Source organism: Malurus melanocephalus, unplaced genomic scaffold (assembly GCF_030028575.1).
Source record: "Malurus melanocephalus ecotype Western Australia unplaced genomic scaffold, MMel_1.1 scaffold_11, whole genome shotgun sequence".
Classification (NCBI taxonomy): Eukaryota; Metazoa; Chordata; class Aves; order Passeriformes; family Maluridae; genus Malurus; species Malurus melanocephalus.
Window position 1 is genome coordinate 4671838 of NW_026623243.1, and position 10013 is coordinate 4681850.

Below are 10013 nucleotides of genomic sequence, written 5' to 3' on the forward strand. Positions count from 1 at the left end.
ATCATTAAAGTATAATAAAAGCATTCTGGAGGCACAAGGGGAAAAGAGAAAGRTTTCCAAATCAATAGCAAAATGATCTCATAACCAGAAAAGAAAAAGAAAAAGGTGCATGTCCAATGTGATTGTTGAAATTATTGTTTCCTGGCATCCCATTATTTTTAATGCATGGTTTTGATAAGGTATTGACCTGAGAAGCAAGAACTATATCTACCTTGTTATATCATGAAAAACTTTTTTATTTTTGCTTTGTGAAACTAACTTTTCTAATTTTGTTGTCTTTCCTAAGAAAAACTTTAGTCCAGAAAGCATTCATCATAGCAAGAATCAGTCCAAATTTCTCTTGCTTTGGAAAGCTACGAGCACGAGAAAGCAGAAGGTAATAGTGGAAACTGTTTTGCAACTGTAACTACAGTGGCCTAAATGAATGCCTGCTCTTATGTGCAAAGATGTCCCAGATGAATACTTCTGATTTAGAAAGTATCATTGTGCTCAAATCCCAGGCAGCTGAACAAAATGTCCTCGGTGTTTGTGCGGCAGACAGCGCATAGTCTCTGTGTTGTTCTGAAATGAGAGCGAGTAGGTGTACACCAGGGTGCTCACATGGTTTCCTGTTTGGGGAGGTATTTGTCTGATGCTCATTTTAACATTCCACTTAGGGTATTTTTTCTTCTGAATTCTCCAAAGCCCATAATTAAGGAAGAGGGTTAACTGGTTAATTTAATTAAGCTAAAAACTCTTTCTCAAGTGTGTGCCAACTACTAAAAAAAAACATTTGGAAAAGCTTCAGTTTTATCCTTACTTTCCGGAGTGGGCATTCTTCCAACAACTGAATCAAGAGGCAGAAAAACCTTCTTAGAAAACCTTATCGAGTCAGCACACATTCTTCTGCTCCCACATCAATGTCTCCCAGATGCCTTGAAGCATCAGTTTCAACAGCTTCCAACGTAGTCCCCGAAACTGGCAATCTCTTGAAGATGTTAGGAGGAGGAGCACTGTTATAGAATTGATAGCAGTCTAGCCAGGGCCAGAGCATCCCAYCACATTGTGCCCTACATGAGCACAAGAAGGTCTTGCTCTACAAGAGCTACAATCCAAGAATGACAAGAGCAAACTGATTTCCCTCAAAGGGCTTACCTGAAACAGAAAGTTTAAAAAAAACTGGAAGGAGGGACAGGTCTATTTCATTTCTGTGGTGTATATCCCCTTAGGAAAGCATTCGCAACTTTCCCTGCTAATGGGAAGGGGTTCACAGCCTCCAGCTGTGCCATGCAGATGTGTCTTGCAGGTACAGATGTGCTGATCCCCATCCACTGAGTGCACTCTCAGTACATTTTACAGGTGACACTAAACTTGGTGTTGATCTGCTGGAGGGTTGAAGGCTCTGCAAAGAAATTTGAGCAGAGGGGATTGACGGGATGAGGGCAATGGTATGAGGTGCAACAAGACCTCAGGTTCTGTACTTCGATCACAATCCTTCCCCTACAGGCTGGGGAAGAGTGGCTGGAAAGTAGCCCAAAGGAAAGGACCTGGAGGTTCTGGTTGACAGTGGCTGAACATGAGCCCATGTGTGCCCAGGTGGCCAAAAAAGCCAATAGCATCCTGKTTTTTTATCAAAACTAGTGTGTCCASCAGGACCAGGGAAGTGATTGCCCTCCTGTACTTGGCTGGTAAGACCACACTTTGAGTGCTGTGTTCTCAATTCAGGAAAGACAYTGAGGTGCTGGAGCATGTCCAGAGAAYGGTAAGGAAGCTGGGAAAGGTCTGGAGCACAAATCTGATGAGGAGCAGCTGAGGCAGCTTGGGATGATTAGGCTGGGGAAAAGAAGGCTCAGGTGAAACCTGAGTTTTCTAAAACCACCTGAAAGGAGGCTTTAGCCAGGTGGGGGTTGGTGTCTTCTCCCAAGAAACAAATGATAGGATGAGGAGAAATGGCCTCAAGCTGCCTCAGGGGAGGTTCATGTCGGACATGAGGAAGAAATTCTCCACTAGAAGTGTTRTCAAGCATTGGAACAGGTGGAGTCTCCATCCCTGGGTGTTCAAGAAACATCTGGGTCGACACGTACTGCACTGGTCTAGTTGAGCAGGTTATGATTGGTGAAAGGTTGGACTCGATGATCTTGGAGATCTTTTCTAACCTAGATGATTCTTCTGTGTGATTTTGTGATTCCATGATTCTGTCTCTGGTTTCTCTCACCATTACCAGTTGCTGTGCACCATTCCAACTGAGCCCATATCCAATCAGGGACAAGTTTTGACTTGGCACATCTGACTGGGAGCGTGCAGCAGCGTAAGCAGCAGACTTCAGGAGCAGGAATGGCAGCACTGACCTTATGTAACCTGAGCAKACCTTCTCTTCTTGTGCTCCCTGCTGGAATGACTCAGTGTGGCATTGGCATGAGCAATCCTCAGAGCTAACCAATGGCACACRTGGAAGGAGAGGGAGGATTCAGAAGTAAACAAATATTTAGGCAATGGAGCCTTTTAAAGTTCAAGATGCTTTGCTTATACTGTGTTTTAATGGGGAAGGAGGACTCAGCTGAGACTTGAAGGAGATTAAACAGATAAAAGTTGAAAAGGGAATAGGAAAAATATGTCAAATCCAAGCAAATAGGACAAAACACAAACTGTCAGATAGAAACAGAAGACCAGCAATTATCAGCATCAAAAATAACAAACAGGTAGTCAAAAACCAGAAACATGAACAAACATTCACACAGGCATTCAACTTCCACTATTTCTTTCTCTAATTCTGGTGTTCTGATTAATCAAATTGCAACTATACCAATGTTCTGAGAAACCCAGTGAGGAATGTCAGGTCTCAACTTGCTCCAGATGGTTGGATCACAAGGTTTGTTCCAGGGTGGGAAGTGTGCAAACTCATTTCCCATGAAAATAAGGCAACTCCACTCTGTGTGAAAATATCAGGAATCTATCTGAATGCACAAGCCTCTTTCCTCCAACACTCTTTTCCATGAGAGACAGTAAACCAAGTCCCCATTTTTTAACAGTATATCCATCAGGTTCTTCCTATTGATACACATATTTTGAGGATCAAAGATAGAATGTGAGAGAAAATATATTTATTTCCCTTACAGTGTCAAAATATAATTCCTCTGACCTGTTCAAGTATCAAAAAGGGATTTGTGTGACCTATACCTAACAACTGTTTTGGGCCCCAAATAGGCATTTTTATCCTTGGAAACTTCTAGCTTAAAGACTTGTGTTTCAACACCAGCTGGAACAATAGCAAGCTCAAATAAAACACACAGTTCAGTCTGGAGATTGAATGACTGATACTGGTCACAGTATGGATGGAGAACTATCAATATGCACCCATTCATGTTGGGATCGCCTACAATACAAAAATTTCAAGGCAAAAATAACAATCATTTTCCTATTAGTTGTTTATGTTGCAAAAATTCTAGAAAAAGTTGGGTTTTTTTTTTCCAAAGTATGGTCTGAAAACCAACTGCTTTTTTTTTTGCTGCATCCACGTACTCCTTAATGCAGTCTTTATTAGCAAAGTGAAATATATTATACCTCTCCCAGTATGGGGGAAGTAGAAAAGTTAATGGAAGAAGCAGCTGCCAGTCGGGCCTCCTCTAAAAGGCTTTAAAATCATTATTTTGCAGAACAAGTTCCACTGCTGTTCAGATGAGACRTCAGAGCCAGGACAGCAAACTTTACTGGTATGACCAAGGGAAGGGTGCACATAGTGCTCACATGGTCCATAAAGTGGTTGCATAGCAATTCCTTTGGTAATTGGGGTGATGATGTTACCTGGAAGCATCAAAAGTAACTTTTAATTGGCAAAACAGTTTTCCATCCAAAACATGGCTAACAGCCTGCACTATTTCTGCCTTCTAGTAACCTCCTTTTTTTCACTTTTTAATTTTTTTTTTTTTAATCTTTAAAAATATTTTTGTCATCCCAAAACATGTCTGGAAAAACAGGGAGAAGAACACCATTCAACATGAAAGAAGTTCATGTCTGCAGTGCCAAACTCTCCTGAATAAAAAGAAAATGATTGAGTCACTTTCAATGGAAAAAACAGTGCAAATTTTGTGCCATGGTGGTATGTTCAATCTTTAAGGGTTTCTACAAGCATTCGAACATTGCTCTGGAGAACATCTAGTTAGAAACTTGATTAACTGTCTTATACCCMTAATTCAGCAATTGACATTTCCCTGTGTTTAATCATTATTTAAATCAACACAGTTCATTGGGGATAAAAGGAAAACACGGTAACACAGTGGTTCCTGGAAAGAAGATCTTGATGGCAGCATGCAGGATTACCATTTTCTACCCCAATTTCSCAGTCCTCTCTTCACAGCCAAGGTAGCTGACTGCTATCCTCCCCTCATTCAGTGTCCAGTTTGATAAGATTCCCTGGGGTATAGATAATTTTATGGGGCTCCATGGGTGATTTCAGCTGAAGTGACACAAATTCAGCAGTACACCTGGTGCACTGGCAGCATTGCAGCTCCTCTGCTCTGGCCTGCTGGTGTTATTGTCCTTAGGTCATTGCTCAGACCCTGAACTGCTGGACATGTCTCCCACACACCTTCCAAGGTTTCAGACGTTTTTCAGAATAGAGAATTTCAGAATGGAGAATTTAATGTCCTTAATAAGCCCCTCTGCCTACAAGAGAAACTCTTTCCTAGTCAAATGTCATTTTTTTTCCTCATAAGCCATCTGCAGCACACCCAGGGACTCCCCTACTCTCAGCATGTTTGCCTGTACACTTTTAAACATGAATGCCAACATTATATTCACTTCAACAGTAACATTTCATAGYTTATTTTTAAACAGAAATTAGAAACTGTTACATAACTGACATGCAAGGGAGGCCTTTTTTTCAGAAGCAGATGCAGGCAGAGCATTCATCAACTTGGCAGGAGCCTCTGTACCTCTCCGGGCATTCTGGGCTGCTTTTCTCCTGCTTCAGTGTTGGGTATTAAGAATAGGCTCATCCTCTCTCATAGCTTCAGACCACTGGGTTTACAGCAATTTATGGCAGCTTTAGTGCCTCCAAGATAAATTATAGGCACTAACATAAGCAAGTGATTCCATGCATTCCTACGTGGTCCRTAAGTTGACAGGGATGAAGGTTGTGCAGAGGCAGAAAAAGTACATGGATGACAGTCTTGCTTCCACACAGGAGTAAACCAGGCTGTGTCACCTGTAAAGTAGCTGCTAACATGAGAAAAAGTCCAACAGTTCCAGAAACAATTAGTGCCTCTTAACCTCCTTTGGATGGTGAGGCAAAAATAATGACTAAAGTAGTAAACAGTCCCGCCCCCAGCCTGCAGCAGAGTGAACAGAGGGATTACAGGGCAGAAACGGAAAGTCCAGGTCTCCCAGGGCCACTGACTTAACGGTTGTGATTGTGGTTTCCAATACAGAATCAAAATAGTTTCTAGTAGCAACTAGTTGTAAACATTTGAGAACCTGATGGTAATGAGCTCACTCTCCAGCTAACAAACAATGGAGTCATCAAGTGCTACAATTTCAGTCCTGTAAATGTAACACCAGTGAATATCGGTGAGCTGTTTCAACCCAAACACCTCACTCTGGGCTAATACCGTTCTTTTGAAAACAAACACATGCAGATGGGATTTGTTGTCAGAATAGGATCAGGATTGTAAATGAGTGAGGTCATTCCCAATAATGCTGCTGTTGTATGAGCAGGTCCTCGGTAGTTGCTGGGAACAGCATGTTGTTTTTTATCAGATAAACACATAATGTTAGTCTCCCTCTGTTTGAAGAAAAGAGGACACAGAGCTTTTAGTGAAAGGGTTATGTAGGTTACTTTTCAAACCTGTAAGGAAAATGTCTCTCCTTTTACAATGAATTTATATAATAAGCACAACTTTTTTGCCAAAGACTGATGAATGCAAATATTCTGTAACACAGGACTTCTACTTCCATTCACTTCATAGTAATCTTCTCAGGAAATTGAGCCTTGTTACTCCTGGCAGTAGTGAAGCACAGAAAGGTGACRTGACCTCCCAAAGAAATACATCTGTCAGGCTCAGTAGCAAAAGCAGATTCCCACATGCCCAGAGCCTCAGGGCACACTSCCTCTATTTATCACATTACAATGTGGAAATTCCTTGGTAACTTACAGTTAAAGATGGTAGGACCATCTTTACCCAAGAATACCCATGCCCAGGGTTTTTTTCTTAGTTAATGGTGTAGAAAGAAAAATTTTCCATTTTTTCAAKACGAAATGAAAATAGAAAAATATCCTGTAGAAAAGACCATAACTAGGTTTTCTGTCTGTTCAGGAAGATCCATGTTCTATGAGGCCAGGAGAGCTTACAAGTTTCAGACTTACCTCTCCATCCTGTTTACTTTACCAGTTTTTCCTTATTTCCTAATAAAAAGATCTTTTTTTTTCTTTCCAAACAGAAGGGTTAAAATAACACCCAAAGAAGTTCATGTCTTTAATGAAAATGTCCTGTATGAATATGGGATACAAAAGTCCTTGTCCCAAGAACATATGGTCGATCGTGATTCTGTGCTCAGACCTGTATCCTTTATGATCAGTTGCCTAGACAGATACTTTATGGTATAYGTGTCTGTTGGTAGCTACCTGCTGTGAAAATTGGCCCAATTATTCCTGGATTCACCTGACCTGATTTCATGATGAGTCAATGGAAGTCAGGGGATATAAGAGAGCAAATGTTTTCATTGTGTGTGTGCCTCTCTCCCCACCTCCTGTTGAGCCTAGGTGACTCTGCTTCTAATTTTATGCCCCATACTGTACCCAGATGTCAGTGAGATGTAGCTGTRATAAAATGTCCAAATTACATGGATTTGATTCTGACTCCAGCATATTTCCACACAGGAAACTTCAGCAGAAACAAGATTGCATCAATATTTTTAGGAAGGGTGTAAAATATAATTAGATTCACTGAGAAGAGGTGCATTAGCTGAGTTTTGCCACGACCAGGATCCTTCTGGATACTCATTTTTTTCCCCACAATTTAGCTGGAGACTCAGCTATGATAAAAAGATACATTGGCCAGTAGCATCATGCACATCAAAAGGTCTAAGCTGGGATTGCCTGTTTGTGTGTCTGTCCGGGCTTTCTGGTGCAAGAGACTGTACAAAAGCTAGTTTTTCCAGGAGGGCCAGTGATGAACTCTGCCCAGGCCTCTTGGAAACTCATGTAACATACTTCAGATGGGTGCAGCACATTCTCCCATCCCATTCCATATCTGGCTGGATCTGCTACAGTCTGTCTGCCTTCTTCCTCACATCCAAATATGTCCAAGAGAGGTCTCAGAGCAGATGCAGCTATCAGCTCTCTTTGAAGAATGATGGAAAATGAAGGTTTCTGAACAATCCTGTTTCTTCCAAAATTGTACAAGGGCACACTATCAAGCTGGCTGTGCTTAACATTATAAATGCCAGTGGAGCTTACAGATTTTTCTGCCGCCTTCAAGGGGAGTTGAACAGTTGAACTGAGACTGAGAGAGGGCCCTCCAGCTCTCTGAACTCTGGCTCTTTGAAGCCAGAGAGATGCAGAGACAAGACCCCATTTAAGGATTGTCTGACAAAGAGATTGAAGGGAAGATGGGAACTTCTGTCAAAAGATTCTTCTTTGAAATAGGATCTTACCTGCTTGTAAACAGTAATACCAACAAATTTATAGATATAAATCATATATAAATTCCCTCCAGAAATGGGCTTAGTAACTTGAGAAATTAATATCCTGCTGGATACTAAACCTGGAATGGGCTTAGTATCTTGAGAAATTAGTATCCTGCCACTTTGACAGCCACAAGCTCTTGCTATGGWAGGGAAAGACAAGACAGAACAGACAGACAGCTGTCAGGACATGATCAAACAGGGCACTGCCTTCGAAGAGGACAGGCACCCTTATTTCCCATCACCAGCCCACAGCTACCAGAATCCTGCACCCTCCAAGACCAGTGTGAGTCAGTGGGGATTTTGAGGTTTGGCTGCCAGCACAGCACGCAGCCAGCGCCCAGACTGTTTTGCTGTCCTCTGGAAATGCATCATTTTCTGAAATTCCATCCTCTGACCAAGCCTAGTCTCAGCCTTGGTGCTATGTACGGTCTCTCCATACRTATCTTCTTTTAGTAACATTTAACTTTAGGTGTTTGATTTGTTAAAGTGAAATCAGATCTGTCTTGCTAGAGAATGTGGAAGTGAAAAGGCACCTAGATAAAAACCCAGTCTAGATCTGCAGAAAGAAGTAATTTTGCACTGTTATACAAGGTATGGTAAACACAGGGCATGCAAAAACAAAGAGATGGTAGAAAGGTTTGGGTTGGAAGGGGCCATACAGATCATCTAGTTCTAATTTTCCTGCCATAGACMGGGGCATCTTACACTTGACCAGGTAAAATTATGAAAAAATTATATTGTTATATATTACAAAGAGCACTTTGAAGTGGCTGGCTGCCAAGGAAATCAATTTGAACATTAAAAAATTATCTATTCTCTGGTGTCAGGATTATTCAAACACAGGCTGGCAAAATTTCCTACTACCTCAAATTATTTTAATTCAAAATAAATAGTTCAGAGGCTTTGGAGCCACCACMATAAAAAACAAACATCAATTAATAACACTTGAAAAACGAGGACCTGTCCTCCAAAAAGACTGGAAAAGATAAATCCTTTTACATGGGGAAATAAGCACATCATTTAATCATGAATTCACCAATAAGAGGCAATTTGGGCAGAATTACTGAGGAGGAATGAGGAGAGAGGGGTTCACCTGCCCAAAGCTGCTGAGAGCARGTGTTCCCTTCTGGTTTATCCTCCTGAACACTGTCCTGAACAATGCAGCAGAGTTCATTGCTACACAGATGATATGTCCTGCACAGAYTCCTGTATTCCAGTGGCCAAAGAAGGTGGATGCACCCAGCTGCAGAATCAGAGGTGGCCTTGTCCATCTGTCCCAGCAACAGCTAGARTATACAGCTCATTGATATTTTCTTCTGATGGAATAGAGAGAGGACRCAATGAAAGGAGACAAAACTGGATGTTAGATTTACTTTAAATATGGCATGTATAAGGGCCATGAGACCATGATTCATTAAATATAAATCTGCAGGGATCTGTAAAGGTTATTACCTCAAGATATGCCCYGTACATTACGTGTAACTCCTTAGTCATCCACTTTTGGAATCCAACCATTTACTCATAGAGTGCTGGGAAAATTCAGACCTAGGTGCTAGGGGAAAGAATTARATGCTGGAAGTTTGCTGGTAAATGTCATTGGTGTTAACAATATATTACTARTGTATCTTATACCTTTGTCTGAATTTTTCTGTCATCTCATTTTCTGATGTATTTTGCAGCAAAATATTTCTTTTACTTGTAAGGTTTTAATGCCCTCATATGTGTTTTTCTCTGTGTTTTTGTATTTTTTTAATGCTAATGTGAGATCAGTTTGTGGGAAAACAAGAGTTGTCACGCAGCTCTGAGCCCCATGATGAGTTTAAACCCCTCAGAAAACGCAGTCTCCTTTACTACCATGCAAGAGGAGGCACATTTACACAACAGCAGCATCATTGCCTCATCATTTGTTATTTTAACTTACTAAAAAAGAGTCACATGATTGCTATCTGGCACATCCTTAGGGTAAAGATTCTGTACCTTGGGCAACAAAAATGATATATACATATATATATATATATGAGTGTGTATGTGTATGTTTTATAACATATCTGTTATTGGATTGTCCCCCTGATTTGGTGCATTTGAAAGAATATAAACAACAAAGTATTGTCGGGACTCCTGACAAGAGAGTCCATTTTATCCATTATAAATTATGGAAACATTTGGAGGGCAAGCCATTTAGGATGGACACAGTGAAGCATTCAGAAATACTGAATTATGTGACAGAATGTGGAGAAAAAAGTGTGATCACCAATTTTTTTTCCCAAGTACTCTGCTAGACTGATCTTCTTGCAATACAGTTAAGGGTTAATGTGGGTGTATCTCAAATCCTGTTTCAAAATTGAGAAATT